Consider the following 16,843-nt stretch of genomic DNA (forward strand, 5'->3'; position numbering starts at 1 on the left):
ATGATTGTTACTGTGTTGGTCAAACATATTAGTTCATAGTCTCAGAAGCCTTAACACTCGACTGCTGCCAAAACAGGAGCCTAGATTTTCCAACCATTCTTCCTTCAAACACTGGGTTTCTCCCATTCATTTAATGTCAATGACTCCCTTACAAGTGTGTTTCTTGGCAAAAACGCATTAGATGACTTTGTAGAAATGCCGCTTCAGATTTGTAATAACCCTGCCCAGGGCTTGGCACGGGAATTGGGGTGGGATTAACTTGCAAGCAGCATCTGCTGGTTCTACTAGTAAAGACCTGCAACAATAGTCAGTGGCACCCTTCAGCTGTTAAATAATAGGCCACAAACTGCCAAACATGAAGAGATAATTACCGCATTGAGTAATCAATCAAACAGGCTAACATATTAAACTAATCTAACCTTAAAAATCTTTAATGTCCCACCCATCTGCGAACAAAGCAATAACTGGGCGAGCGTTCAGTGTGCAGAGGTGTGGACGGGCAAGTACAATTGCAATCCTAAATGGTTTTCTCTTTCCTTCATATCATGGCTAAAATAATGGGGATAGATTTGCAAGTTCGCTTTCTAACAAATATAAAAGGCTAGGTTATCCAAATCAACCTTCAGTTGCTTTTCTGTCCATCCAACTTTCTCTTCTAGCTAGTTTCATCAGCAGTGTACATAAAAATACACCGAAGCACATTCAGTTACAAAAGGTTCAAATCCAATTAGATCTTTTCCTCATCCAGAGATTTATTTTCAAATCAACGGGACAGTGATGCAAGAAAGGAATCTGGGAGGCAGAATAGTGCTGTCAGCACACCTCATTTGTTGCAGAAGTGCAACCATTAATATCGGCCTCAGTGTGCCCAACAGAGAGTTTATGAGCGGGCAAACCCAGGATCCCTCTTCCTAACCCCTATCCAGTGTTTCTGATGGGACAGCATGTGTGTATGGATGTCACGGGAGGGCAGAGTCAGAGCCAATAGTGGTGATCTGCAGGATAGGGGCATCTTGCTGCCATCACTGGACCATGCACGAGGAGCTACTTAAATGAAACACAGCAAAAAAATGGTGGAGCCCATGAAAGCACGTCCTAAGCGCTGAGGTCAATGGCAGCCACTCTACCACCAGCGTAGCCGAGATCAGGTAACTCTGCACGCACTGGAGGCAAACCAAACTTGAGAAAATCCTTGAAACGCAGGTTACAATTCCACATCGGAGTTCCCGATTGAACCATCGGGAGAGTTACATTGCTGGAATTATTAACTTCAGTATGCAGATCACTTGTCTAATTCCTGCACAGGACAAAGAACAAAGCAGATCTCAGTGCGTGTCCTAAAATTCAAACTGCTAACTTGCGAAAGGGAAAAACAACTCTTAACTTTAGACCTCATTAAATATGACAATTCAGAGGGAAATGAGCCTTTGAGGATTCCATCCCTCCTACACATTGTCTCTATTCTGCCTAGGTCAATACTATTCATTTCTATCACACCTACGTTAACCTTATTAATGTACATCGTTGCTTTAGTTCGCCTACATACACTCTGGAATTTAGAGGTTTTGATGAGTCACCATCAAGTACACCCTGTTCATGCCAGATATGCTTTCTCCTTGGGCAAACAAATATTAAGTTTGTGCACAGAACTTTCTCCAATAGTGCACAGTGGCTGCTCAGAGACTGGATTCAAGGGGTATGGAGGTGGACCCCTGAAATGTGTATAATCAAGCTGCAAATAGAACCCATTTGAAGCAGGATCAGTTTTCACACAGACAACCTCACACAACCACCCAACAGCAACAATATGTTATCGGATCAACATGGCTAAATAAACATAGGATTTAGGAGAAGTAGGCCATTCAGCCCTTCGAGCCTGCTCCACTATTCAATAAGACCACGGTTGATCTGGTTGTGTCTCAAACTTGAAATACTAATTTGCTTTCTTTTTTAAAAAAGGTTACTCTTCAAAACGGGCAAGTGAAACACTGAAAGTTTCCTTACATATTAATCCGAACAATTTTTTAACTCATTCATGGGAATGGGCATTGATGGCAATGCCAGTATTTTTTGCCCACCCCCAATGCCTTTTAAGGGTCATTAGTTTCACAGTGCAGCCTGTCTGCAGACACTGCAATGATGTTCATCAATGGGGGTTCAATTCATTTCATTCATCTTTTATTATGTATTAAATGCAACTGCTCATTATATGGAAAGCAAGGATATGAGTGATTTAAGCAGGTTTAATTATACATGTAGACAGGGGATTATGTGGAATATGTGGAATGTGTCAGAGTGGAGAACACTGCACTTACAATATTTTCCTACCACAGCTAATTCGTTCTCATACATTTGCGCAACAGCTCACGCCCTCTCTCCCACACTCAGGGAGTCAGCCTGTTCATCAGGCCTCTTCACAGCTGCCCACATTTCTGACATGCCATCGCCTCAGAGCCATGTCAACAGCCTCTTTGTCAGCCTCATCTGCTGCCCAGTTAGGGAGGGAATTTTTAAAAGAGGAGAGAAAGAAAGATTTCAAACTGGTGAGCTGAAGGCCGGTCTGGGAAATTCTGTTGCTCACAGCTTCAAAATAATACTTTCCAATAAATGAGCGAGGGTTATGTAAACTTCAGACTCAACAAGTTCCATCACTCAGGTTGTATTCAGAAAATTCCATCTACATCCTACATAGTTCAGAACTCAAACACACGACGGGCAAAAGGGTAGGTCTCTCCTGTAGGCTAACTGAGCACCATGCAACATGCTCTCCCCAACATGTGCATAATTGTGTTCAATGTCTTGACTGGCAACGTGTTGCACAGATGAAACAAACCAGTAGTAACTTTATAAAATGAGCACGTTTTCTGAATGTAATCTTAATAAAAACAAGTCACAATACATTTTTTTTTTGATCAGCCGCGTGTGGTTCATGGTTCATTTTTGGTTGAAGGGCCCCTTTTTCAAAATGGATTAGTAATCACAGGTCCCACAACTAAATATTAAAGGAAATCAGCGAAATTATATTACCATACAACAGTCATAATACAGAAGTGCTACATCTAAGGAGCGTTTTAATATTGCTTTTAAAGAAACAGGTATTTGTTTATAGATCAATGGTGTAGGGGTGTGGCTGCTTCTCACGGTAGAGTTTGCGTATCCCTTGGTGTGATGTTTGATTTATGATTGTCATCTTTATTCTACATAAAAGCCAATGCTCATTTTTCAGAATGTGGTTCCTAGAACATCCATAAAAAAATTCCCATGTAACCTAAATGGGACGGGATTTACTCAAGTCTGGTAAAGCAGTGGTCCCCCCTGCAGAGCAATGAGAGACCAGCTGATGGTCTGAGACTAGTTTGGCAGCTTTGCATAGCTTCTTGAGTGGCAGTGCACCAATGCAAGAGGCTGGGGCAAGGTGAGATCCTGACCAGCGCACTCTGGGCAGTCACCCATTAAAACTAAAATCAGTAATCAACGTAGCAATGAAACATAAGGCTTGACAAATAAACACTTTCATATAGTTTTTGCTGACTCCCAGAAAGTCTGTCCTGACCCCATGGTGCCCATGGACCCTAGTCTGAGAACCACTGGTCTAGCACATGCAGGAATGAAATCACATTGTTTGACTAGGCACTTTACAGGCTGTCGTACTCAACGTTGAGTTCAACAATTTTAGATCATAACCTCTGCCCCCATTTTGTGTTTCTTTGCTGGTTTGTTTTCTGTAAACTCTCGTTTCTCTCTCATTTTCTTCACTTTCCTTTCAAATGGCAGCCATTCAGGATGCCTGCAATTCACACCCCCTCTAAGAGACATCTTTTGTTACTTTACTTGCCTCATTACCACCACTTGCCAGTTAAATCTGTCCTGCCCTGGATCCTATCACAAGCCTCCTTTATTCTTCTTCCCAAGCCTCCCCCTTTCACCTGATCGAAACCCATTACATTTCAAACTTTTCCCAGTTCTGATCAAAGGTCCCACACCACAGGCCTGGAACTTGAACTCTGTTTCACTCTTCACGGGTGCTGTCTGACCTTCTCAGTAATTCCAGCATTTTCTGTTTTGTCAGATTTCCAGCATCTGCAGTATTTTGCTTTTTTGTGGTTAGAGAAATGAATCACTGTTTTCTTTTTGAAGTCTCTCTCCCAGGCTACTGAGAAATCCACACAGGTAGAAACTCCAAAACAAAAACAGAATTACCTGGAAAAACTCAGCAGATCTGGCAGCATCGGTGGAGAAGAAATCAGTTAACGTTTCGGGTCTTCATGACCCTTCGGCAGAACTGAGTATAGTTAGGAGAGGGGTGAAATATAAGCTGGTCTAAGGTGGGGGGGGCGGGGGGAGAGAGAAGTTGAGGGTGGGGTGACTGTGGGGATAAGCAAGCAGTGATAGGAGCAGATAATCAAAAGATGTCACAGACAAAAGGATCAAAGAGGTGTTGAAGGTGGTGATATTATCTAAGAAAAGTGCTAATTAAGAATGGAAGGCAGGATACTCAAGGTACAGCTCTAGTGGGGGTGGGGTGGAAAGACTAACAAAGTTTTAGTTTTAGATTTAAAAATAATGGAAATAGGTGGGAAAAGAAGAATCTATATAAATTATTGAAAAAAAAGGGAGGGGGGAGAAACGGGGTGGGGATGGGGGGAGGGGGAGTTTAAGATCTAAAGTTGTTGAATTCAATATTCAGCCCGGAAGGCTGTAAAGTGCCCAGCGGAAGATGAGGTGCTGTTCCTCCAGTTTGCGTTGGGCTTCACTGGAACAATGCAGCAAGCCAAGGATAGACATGTGGGCAAGAGAACAGGGTGGAGTGTTAAAATGGCAAGCGACAGGGAGGTTTGGATCTTTCTTGCGGACAGACCGCAGGTGTTCTGTAAAGCGGTCGCCCAGTTTGCGTTTGGTCTTTCCAATGTAGAGGAGACCGCATTGGGAGCAACGAATGCAGTAGACTAAGTTGGGGGAAATGCAAGTGAAATGCTGCTTCACTTGAAAGGAGTGTTTGGGCCCTTGGACGGTAAGGAGAGAGGAAGTGAAGGGGCAGGTGTTGCATCTTCTGCGTGGGCATGGGGAGGTGCCATAGGTGGGGGTTGAGGAGTAGGGGGTGATGGAGGAGTGGACCAGGGTGTAAAACTCTGTTTGCACAACATGCAGTTCAGTCCCTCCACCACCATCTCGCCCCAAAACAGGAGATCACGTGAATTTAGCCAAATACTGAAAGCTCAGCTGCAAGTTGACCAGAGCCAAAGGCTCAAGGGGCCACCAGTGAGCATCAAGTCATTTTCCAGTTTAGCCAATTAAAACCATGCAGCCCAACAACAGAGCACTGGACAACATTCCCACTGCTCTTCCAAACCAGAACCACTTTATCCATAAAGTCACTAACTTGCAGGGTTACCATGAGAAGAATGGAAAGAATCCCAGGCCTCAGTAGCAAGGTCCCAATGACTCTGGCTGTCTGGTCAATCATTCGTAGCCTGGGAGTGATGCACACTGCTAGGCTTCAGCATTGCATTACTGGGTCTGCCACAGGAGAGTGAACTTGGTTCTCATCTACTATTACCAGGTGTGTTACTTTACAGCAACCTCAACAAGATGGTATTTACCTCCTCCTCCCACCCACCCTAAAAGGATAGCCATCCAAGGTTGTGAGCAAGAATAGCAAACAAATGTGGCAGCTAAATTTTTTTTTTAAAAAAAGATTTAACTCCACATTCATTTTATTGTGGCAAACTTTCAACTGCTTATTCTGTCCGTGGAACAAGTCTCAGGGTCTAAAGGTTGGGTTGTTGACCCGCTGTCCATCCTGAAGAGCACCCATTATCTCACGTGCTCTAGTCAAAGTGGAAATGTCCTGAATAGACATCAAACACGTCGAAATTATTCAGGGAGGAGCTGAAAAGGGTAAACGACTAAGAGGAGCTGATCCGATAATCAGGAATTCTTTTTTTCTTAAAATGCATTAAGTTCCCAGTTTCTCGCAAAGCTCAATTCCACTTACTGGGTAGTTTGACTTTTGTTTGGCACAGAAGACAGTTTTGGATTATTGGGAGCTGACTGTAGTTTAGCATCACTTATCCACTTCTGAGCCGGCAGCAGAGAGCAGCTCTGTTTACACTGCCCTGGCTCCACATTATCCAGCTCACTTCAATTTGAAAGGGAGCAAGACAAAAATCAAATGACTTGTTTAAACTTTTCCAGACAGTGAGTCAACATTTTAAAAAGCCAAAATGAGAGTTTGAATTCTGTTAATAACATTAAAACTAAAATCAGTAATCAACGTAGCCATGAAACATAAGGCTTGACAAATAATGCTGTAAATCAGATACTCAGGGTCTATTAAGCTCATTAACAGCCGAGAAAGTGAAATCACACTATTACGCTCAAGACAAAAGTGCAGAACTTGGTGTTGAAAAAAAAAATCGCTTAAAGTCTCTTAAGGTTTCCATTTTCAACCTCTTCAAGGATTAAACCTGCTACAAATATGGTGGATCAAACTCTCCAATTATTTTGCTCACTAGAATGGGGAACAACTCTATATTCCACCTGTTTTACACAAGAGAAAGCTTGTAACCCTGTTCTAACAGAGCTGGCCCAGAGCCCTGCTCCAAAAAGGAACCATTCACAGAGCTGATGATATTAGTGTGACACAAGGCCCCACAGCAGAGTCAGGCTTCTCCAACTCAGTGAGCTAATTGTAATTAAATAAACAACCCAATTCACAGGTTCCTCTAACAAGCTTGATGCTTTTCTAGTGCAGAAGTCTGGGAAGTGTTAACATAAATCCTGAAGCATAAGCCTTAATGTTATATAGTTCAGCTGCTGCAAGATTATAGATCTGAAATATTATCCCAAAAGAACACAATTTCCACTGTAGAATTTTCAAAGCAAGGAAACTCATGAATATCCCTCACTACCCAGTAAAATTCCCCAAAGGCAATGCTGGCCTCAACAGTAGCCCACAGACAGAAAGAAACCAATAGGGGACTCGCTTGGGGAGCCAGATGTCACAGAGCCAGAAGACGTGATTCACCTGGCAGCAAAAGCCAACCGCAGCCCGGCTCAGGTTACCGTGGTGCAAGGTGAGAAGAGGAGTTAGGTTGGCGACCATTTTTTGAAAATCATAGACCCACTGAAATAGGGAGAGAGGAAAGCTTGAATTAACAAGCGAAATTGGAAGGCTGAACAGGGTCTTTCCCCCTTACAAGTGCAGCATTGTGCACAAAGCCATTTACCTCAATAAACTCTCAGTGTGAATTGTAGGCTCACATTTATATGGGGGTAGGCTGCGGTGCTTAGCTGGAGGCTGGCTTATGTTCAAGGTCAGCAACGATAAAGAACACCAAATTGTAGAAGAGTATTTTTATTGCAGCTGTTAATCCAATGCTGAAGTGAGGCTGTGCATGAATACTGTACTTTGAAAAGGCAAAATAAAAGCTGATTGTAAAACTTTTCTGCTTCTATTTCACTAGCCTGTAATTTGCTTTAATACCACTTTCTGTCAGCCCATTTATTTTCTTCCCCTAATCGCCTTTGATAATTATTAATCACTTATCCCATTCGGTCAGACGCAAACAAATTACAACAAAGGTAATGAATGAAAACGGACGGACCACCTGGCATCGGCCTAGATACCGGAAACAACACCAGTACAGCCCAGCCCTGTCGCCACTGCAAAGTCCTCCTTACAAGCATCTGGGGGATAGTGAGATAAAAGTGGGAGAGCTGTCTCACAGACTTGTCGAGCAACAGCCTGACATAGTCATCCTCATGGAATCATACCTTACAGATAATGTCCCAGACACCACCATCACCATCCCTGGGTATGTCCTGTCCCACCGGCAGGACAGACCCAGCAGAGGTGGCGGCACAGTGGTATACAGTCAGGGGGGAGTTGCCCTGGGAGTCCTCAGCATTGACTCCAGACCCCATGAAGTCTCATGGCATTAGGTCAAACATGGACAAGGAAACCTCCTGCTGATTGCCACGTACCGCCCTCCCTCAGCTGATGAATCAGTGCTCCTCCATGTTGAACATCACTTGGAGGAAGCACTGAGGGGGGCAAGGGCGCAAAATGTACTCTGGGTGGGGTACTTCAATGTCCATCACTATGAGTGGCTCAGTAGCACCACTACTGACTGAGCTGGCCAAGTCCCAACTCTTGGAGACTGGGTCTGCATCAGGTGATGAGGGAACCAAGAGGGGAAAACATACTTGACCTCATCCTCACCAACCTGCCTGCTGCAGTGCATCTGTCCATGACAGTATCGTTAGGCGTGATCACCACACAGTCATTGTGGAGACAAAGTCCCGCCTTCACATTGAGGATACCCTCCATCGTGTTGTGTGGCACTAACACCGTGCTAAATGGGATAGATTTTGAACAGATCTAGCAATTCAAGACTGGACATCCATGAGGCGCTATGGGCCATCAGCAGAATTGTACTCAAACATAATCTGTAACCTCATGGCCTGGCACATAACCCACTCTATTACCATCAAGCCAGGGGATCAACCCTGGTTCAATGAAGAGTGCAGGAGGGCATGCCAGGAGCAGTACCAGGCATACCTAAAAATCAGGCGGCAACCTGGTGAAGCTATAACACAGGACTATTTGCGTGCCAAACAGGATAAGCAGCAAGTGATAGACAGAGCTAAGCGATTCCGCAATCAACGGATCAGATCTACGCTCTGCAGTTCTGCCACATCCAGTTATGAATGGTGGTGGACAATTAAACAACTCACTGGAGGAGGAGGCTTCACAAATATCCCCATCCTCAATGATGGAGGAGCCCAGCACATCAGTGCAAAAGATAAGGCTGAAGCATTTGCTACAACCTTCAGCCAAAAGTGCCGAGTGAATGATCCATTTTGCCCTACTCCAGAGGTTCCCAGCACCACAGATGCCAGTCTTCAACCAATTCAATTCACTCCACGTGGTATCAAGAAACTGCTGAAGGAACTTCAGAGAACCTAGCCATCGTTCCTTGACGCTCAATGACATTACCATAACTAAATCCACAATATCAACACCCTGGAGGTTACTATTGATACTGCAAAGGCTAAGACTTGTGCTCTAGAACTTGCCGTGCCCCTAGCCAAGCTGTTCCAGTACAGCTACAACACTGGCAACTACCCGGCAATGTGGAAAATTGCCCAGGTATGTCCTGTGCACAAAAAGCAGGAAAAATTCAACCCAGCCAATTACTGCCCCATCAGCCTGCTCTCCATCATCAGTAAAGTAATGGAAGGGGTCATCAACAAGCGGCATCAAGTGGCACAAGCTTAGGAATAACCTGCTCTCTGACTCCCAGTTTGGGTTCCGCCAGGGCTACTGAGTACAATTCTGCTGCTGCTGATGGCCCACAGCGCCTCATGGATGCCCAGTCTTGAGTTGCTAGATCTGTTCAAAATCTATCCCACCAGCTCCTGACCTCATTGCAGCCTTGGTTCAAACATGGACAAAAGAGCTGATCTCCTGAGCTGAGGTGAGAGTGACTGCCCTTGACATCAAGGCATCATTTGACCGAGTGTGGCATCAAGGAGCCCTAGCAAAACTGGACTCAATGGGAATTAGGGGAAAACTCTCCTCTGAATGGAGCCATACCTAGCACAAAGGAAGATGGTTGTGGTTTTTGGAGGTCAGTCATCTCAGCTCCAGGACATCACTGCAGGAGTTCCTCAGGGTAGAGTCCTCTGCCCAACCATCTTCAGCTGCTTCATCAATGGCCTTCCTTCCATCATAAGGTCAGAAGTGGGGATTTTCACTAATAATTGCACAATGTTCAGCACCATTCATGACTCCACAGATACTGAAGCAGTCCGTGTCCAAATGCAGCAAGGCCTGGACAATATCCAGGCTTGGGCTGACAAGTGGCAAGTAGCATTCACGTCATACAAGTGCCAGGCAAAGACCATCTTCAACAGAGAATCTAACCATCGCCCCTTGATGTTCGATGGCATTAACATCACTGAATTCCCCACTATCAACATCCTGGTGGTTACCATTGACCAAAATCTGAACTGGACTAGCCATATAAATACTATGGCTACAAGAGCAGGTCAGAGGCTAGGAATCGTGTGACAAGTAATCACCTCCTGACTCCCCAAAGCCTGTCCACCATCTACAAGACACAAGTCAGGAGTGTGATGGAATACTCTCCACTTGCCTGGATGTGTGCAGCTCCAACAGCACTCAAGAAGCTTGACTCCATCCAGGGTAAAGTAGCTCACTTGACTGGCACCCCATCCACAAACATTCACTCCCTCCACCACTGACGCACAGTAGCTGCAGTGTGTACCATCTACAAGATGCACTGCATGAATTCATCAAGGCTCCTTAGACAGCACCTTCCAAACCTACAACCATTACTATCTAGAAGACAAGGGCAGCAGATAGATGGGAACACCACCACCTGGAAGTTCCCCTCCAAGTCACTCAGCATCCTGACTTGGATAATATATCACTGTTCCTTCAATGTCGCTGGATCAAAAATCCCAGAATTCCCCTCGTGACAGCACTGTGGGTGTACCTACTCCACATGGGCTGCAGCAGTTCAAGGAGGCAGCTCACCACCACCTTCTCGAGGGCAACTAGGGATGGGCAATAAATGCTGGCCCAGCCAGCGAAGCCCACATCCCATAAGTAAATTAAAAAACCCTGTAGAGTAAATTGTCCTCTAATGCATTGGATCATTATATCACAGAAGCAAGTAGTGCTTCCTCTTAAGATATAAATGAGTTTTTTTAAAAAAGCTGCAAAGGAAAGCTCCCAATCAAAAAGGTCACAATGCATTAGATGCGGAAGCCATGTTCAATAACGTCCACAATCGCAAGGCGTTAGCACAATCATATTTTTGACTGCACTTGTGAAATTTTCAATAGCTTACGTGCATCCTGAGCTCTCCTGATCTTGATCCTATGGAGTGGGTAAAGCCACTGGATAAAGAATGCATGGTGGCACAACCAAGAGCCAATATAAATGTATTCATCACATGTCCTGGACAGTTGGCATTGTGCTTTTTCTACTGTAATATAGTAGGTTATTCATTAACTTGCACATGGGTGTTAAATCCCTCACAACCTACTGGCAATAAAGTTGATTAAGTCATTGTACCAAAATTCTATGTTACAATACCCATCGCCCCAAATCACTTTGTAGAAGCATCCTGCAAGCTTCCCAAGTTTAAGCTTAGATCATTAATCCCTCCCAACACACTGGCAGCTTTCATTTCCTGCCCGTCACTCGTCTGCTGCCAGGCTTTCCTCAATGCGTTAACCCTTCCTATCGCTCCATGCACACCGGAAATCTTGAAGTGTGACACAAGTTGCCATTATTCACTTGTGGGCCTCGGCAGGTGGAGGTATGCTATTTAACAGGTACGCTAAACTGCTCCTCATCTTCTTCCCACACGTTCAGTGGACAGCAACCAAGTACAAGACTCCTTCCCTGATTCCCCCTCTCTCTAATCTAGGGGCCCTGTGGTCAAACTCTCATTTACCATCCCAATTAAGATCAACTAATCCTAGACCAGGAATTGAACTGGTGATCATCTTAGTGTACCCGATTCTAAGCTCAGCAAAACCATTGTTAATGGCAGTGATTAATTGACAATTAAAAGCCTCCTAATGAGCAAATTGTTCCTTTTATCCGTTCCTTCAGCAAAAAGCGTAGAAGGCATAGGAACTGTGCTTTTATAGAAAATCCCTTTAAACTGGATGCCCATTAACACCTCTAATCCTATAATGAAATGCTGCCATTGATTTGAATGGCAGACAGCGCTCGAAAGGTCAATCTAGTTTTAAAAGGCAGGCCCGAGGGGCTCATAAACAGAGCCCATCCCTCACTATATTGAAACAATTCACCTTGAGCAGGGCTCATGTTGCAGCCCACTAACTGGGAACAAATGGTCACCTCCACTGCCTAGTTAAAAAGGAGGAAAACAGCTGCCTGAGGCCACAAAGCCATGACGTACGCAGTGTGGAAACAACACCTACACATGCTGGAGAAACTGATTCCAAGGTGAGCCCAAGTGGATCAATTGTCCACCTATCCAGCCCTGTAATCCCATACAGCCTCAATCAGATGTATACGAGATGAAATCTGTAGAATAAAAACATTTTGGGATGGGGGAGGGCGGTGGTAGTGAAAGGTTAAAAAAAAACCCAAAACCTTCAAAGTTCACACGCCTTCTTTGTCTTACATTTGTTTTATAAGAGTCTGCAAATAACACTTTGCATGTTACTAACTGGATCCAAGTCACAAATCAAGCAAATCACCCAAAGGCATCACACATTGAACACCTCATTCAAAAATGTATTTGTTATTCTATATTGCCAGTAGATTGTACCCTCGCTGAACTCCATGTTTAAATCCCTTTAAATCAGGTTGTCACCCCAGCACAGTACTGAAACAGCTCCTACCAAAGTCACAAATGACATCCCACGTGGCTACTGACATCCCACGTGGCTATGACAAAGGTATACTGGTCCTTATCGTTCTGTCTGCAGCCTTTGACACAGTTGACTACACCATCCTCCTCCAACACCATTCTCTTGTGGTCCAGCAGGGCAAGACTGCTCTTGCTTGGTTCAATTCTTACTTTGGTAGCAATTAGATAAATATCACTTGCAACGGTTTCTCTTCCTGCTCCCATTATCTCTGGTGTCCCCCAAGGATCTAGTCCTTTGCTCCCTCCCAGTTCTCATCCGCATGCTACTGCTTGGTGACATCATACATAAAACAGTGCTACTTTTCCCCATGTACATTGACGATCCCCAGCTTTACCTCCCTGCTGCCTTTCCCAACTCCTCCACTGTTGCTAAATTATCAGACTGCTTAACTGACATCCAGTACCTGATGAGCAGACACTTCCTCCGATTAAATATTGGGAAGGCTGCTCCAAACTTTGTTCCCTAGCTACCAACTCCATCCTTCTCCCAGGCAACAGTTTGAGACTTAACCAGCCTGCTTGCAACCTTGGTGCCATATTTGACCGAAATGAGCTTCTGACCACATATTCGTGCCTATTTCCATCTCCATAACATTGTCTAACTGCACACCTGTCTCAGCTCATTTGCTGCCAAAACCCTCATTCATGCTTTCATTACCTCCAGACTTGACTATTCCAACACACTCCTGGCTGGTTTCCCACATTCCAGCCTCCATAAATTTGTCATCCAAAACTCTGTTGCCCGTGCCCTAACTCGCACTTAGTCCCTTTCGTCTACAGTGCCTGTGCTCACTGACCTACATTGGCTCCCGTTCAATCAACGCCTTGATTTTAAAATTCTTATCCTGACTTTCAAATCCCTCGCCACATTGTATATTTCTTTGACGTTCCTGTGAAGCACCTTTGGGGTATGTTAGTGCATAAAGGGCATTGTATAAACACATCCTGTTGTAGGATGGTGCAAATCTGTTATGTTATGTCCCAAATACTTCCCTGAAAACAGTCATCAATTGCTTGCCAATCCAATGCACAGGAAGCCAGTGGAAAGTATTGGCAAATGCCCCAGCGCAGTCTTGAGGAGCGTTCAGCAAAATTAATGGTAACAACCTATTGTGAATGCAATCAACATGAAATGGAGTTTGCAAGGCAATATTCTGTGACAAAAACAAGCGAAGGTGGAAAGAGAGAAGAGGCCAAGTTAGCATACCCAGAAGTTACCATTGCATGGATATAGGATGCCAAAGTGTAGCCTAGAATACCAAGGTATACGAGGGTACTTTTTTTAAGAAGAAAGCTGAAATTTTTGACCATTGATTAGCATGATAAACCCACCCCACCATTCTGGATCTGTCATTACAGTGACAAGACAAATCGCACTTCCAGACAAAAACAACTCCCTTCACAGCACTTGAGACATGCTGAGCGCCACTCTCAATCAGATTGCAAACTTCAAAGCTCACAGCTTCACGCAGAAGTTAATGCCTCACAAACATGCATATCCACCAGGACGGCTACTCCCGATGACAAATGAGCCAGCGGGTTAAATGCCATTAATAACTACTGGCTGCACAGCTCCCACAAGCTAAATAAGAATTTCAATCAAAAGCACACTGTTAAATAAGCTTTAAATCAATTGTGATGGCAAAAGGCTGCCACTAGTCAGATTGCAGTACATTTACATTAGTGAATATTGTAAAAGTTTAACCTGCGCAGACTCTTCTGATTAAACATTCTCATGGTTAGAATTTTGCCTCTATTTATAAGGGCCTGATTTGAATGTTAATTCTCACGCTGCTGTGGTAAGTTGTTACAGGACAGCACACTGGTTGTGGAGCTGACTTCAGCTCAAGCAAATTAAATTGTAAACAAGAAACACATTCACCATTCATTACAGGCAGTGGGGAGGGGGAAACAAAACAGAACAACTCACGAGTAAAGTCAGTGTTAGCCACTGTGGCATTTTAAAGGACCAAGGTCCACCCACTAACACCAAGCACCTTCCCTTCCCCAAATCATAGCTGGGGAGTGCCAGATTGATCTGTATTTGCCCCAGGCTGGGGGCCACAATTTTTTCTTAATTACCAAGTGGACAAACTACTGCTCAACTGAAAGCAGAGTTCATCCACATTAAAACATAACCCCGTCTACCACCCACTAACAGCAATCTACAAACAGGGCAACCCCAGCTTGCTTGCTCTCGAACCCTGTTCAACCACCAGTTTTATATCAGTGCAGAGGCCAACCTAATATCTAGTGGGTTGGCAGAGTTCATACTGTCTAACAATACTGATATCAGTCAGTAAAAACATATAGCTGTGCTCACCTGGTCTAGTCTATCCCTAGTGTAAATATTCACACTGGACTAAATCAGTGCCAAAACTGTACAACAATCTTAACATGCATGAAAACATTACTGATGGCATATTTCAGTGTGGGTCTCTGATCTGTAAAAGGTGCTCCCTGCTTGATGAAAAAAAATCTCAACTCTCTTTCCTTTGAATTTGCACCCAGTGTGGGGAATATATAATCTTGCGCTGGTTATAAAGTGCAAAAAAAACGATAGAGCCAAAGGAAATAGTTACCTTTCCTTTTGGGATTCTCCAATTTATCCAGTAAATTCCTCAGTTTAACCCCTGTCAGTATGAACTTATTCCAATTCACACATGCATGTTGGCACATCTGATTTTCATTGCTAACTTTAATTCCTTCCCCGAACCTTTTCACAACTCTACCAATCTCTCTTCCTTTAAGCTGCTCCTTAAACCCCTACCTCTTTGACAAACTTTTGGTCACCTGTCAGAAAACCTCCTATAGCTCAGGGTCAAATTTCACTTGATAGTGCTCCTGTGAAGTGCCTTAGGATGTTTTACCACATTAAGGGTGCTATATAAATGCAAGAAGGCCTAAATGCAAATACATGATGTGGCTGGCAGACTTATTTGTTATGATTCTTTTTTTTAATTGCCAGTTTTTTTTTGCTGGTAGAATCTATCAATGCAGATTAAAGGAGCATTACACCTCAAAGAGCTACAGGAATCACAAGGATCAGCTGACTTAAGGTAACTGAGCAAACTTCCTGCAAGAGCAAGTTTGTCTTTAGATTGATTGAAACTGAACTAAACCAAAACCATGCGTCATCAGCAAAACTAATGCAAATTGTCTCTCTTCACCATTTGGCTTGTTCCCAAATCAGATGCTGTTTGAATTTTGTTTTCACTGGCGTAGCATCGCTTTACAAACTGAATCATACACCTTTATGTGCCTGACTACCCTACAGTATGTCTGTTTTCACAGTCTTTGGCAATAAGTTTTTTTTTTTAAATGTCTAGTCTATAAGAGTATGAAGTGTCATGCAAATTTACCGGAACATGATGCCTCACAGTGCCAACTGTTAATTATATAACAATTGTGTTTCATTATTTCAGGTGGAGAAAGTGTGGTGTGTTTGATTTGAGGTGCACACTTGTCATGTTTCACTCTAAATAAAATGAATGACTGAGTAAAGATTGGCTCCAGTGCTATCCTCCAACTGGCTTCCTGGAATAGAACGTAAATGGTAAATCTACTGAAGACCATTGGTTGCACAGCAATTAAAACAAAATCCTCCAAACCATGGTGCGACTATCTGGGCTTATTCACAGTATACTGCAACAACCACAAATGGAAATCTTAGAACTGACATTGTGTCATAAAGCCAATTTCACAGTACATTGTATAGTATATATCTCAAAACTGCAAGTTATGTTATTGGGGTTATATTTGCATCATGCAAAATACTGGATACAGTTGGAACAGCAACCAGAGCAAAAGGGAGTAAACAAAACCGAACACTCACCTCGCCTCTATTAAACTTGAAAGTTACGTTATTGGGGTTATATTTGCATCATGCAAAATACTGGATACAGTTGGAACAGCAACCAGAGCAAAAGGGAGTAAACAAAACCGAACACTCACTTCGCCTCTATTAAACCTGAATTTCTCATTACATTCTAAACATAGTCTCCCTCTCCCCATTAGCTATCTCTCACCACCTCCTCTTCCACAGCTCAAACCGGCCAGATTCGTTAAGGTGGGCGATTAGTTTAATAAGGGCCCTTCTACCCGCAGTAACTATCAGTGCCGAGTCTAAATTTGGCAGCATATTACTCTTTGATGAACGACTAAGTAAGCTCATCAACATTATGACTCAACAGATCAGTGACTTCATATATACATGCACAGAATCTTGAAGAATTGGTACCTAATAATTACTCTCCTCATGGTATTCAGCATTGAGAGAAACATTGTCACTAGGCGTATATAATGAATTGGTACCAACAGATTTCAGGAAACGAATGCTCACTGAAACCAATGTTTCAGTGAAAATGATCCATGGTAATCCTAGTTATTTCAAATTG

The 16,843-nt window shown here is 43.6% G+C and overlaps 1 protein-coding gene across 1 annotated transcript in view; it reads right to left on the reverse strand.

The window, feature by feature from the left end:
• The window catches only part of LOC144684356 (TNF receptor-associated factor 4-like), a 98,347-nt gene that overhangs the window by 74,587 nt on the left and 6,917 nt on the right, over positions 1–16,843 (reverse strand). The window lies entirely within an intron of this gene.

Source organism: Cetorhinus maximus, chromosome 9 (assembly GCF_964194155.1).
Source record: "Cetorhinus maximus chromosome 9, sCetMax3.hap1.1, whole genome shotgun sequence".
NCBI lineage: Eukaryota > Metazoa > Chordata > Chondrichthyes > Lamniformes > Cetorhinidae > Cetorhinus > Cetorhinus maximus.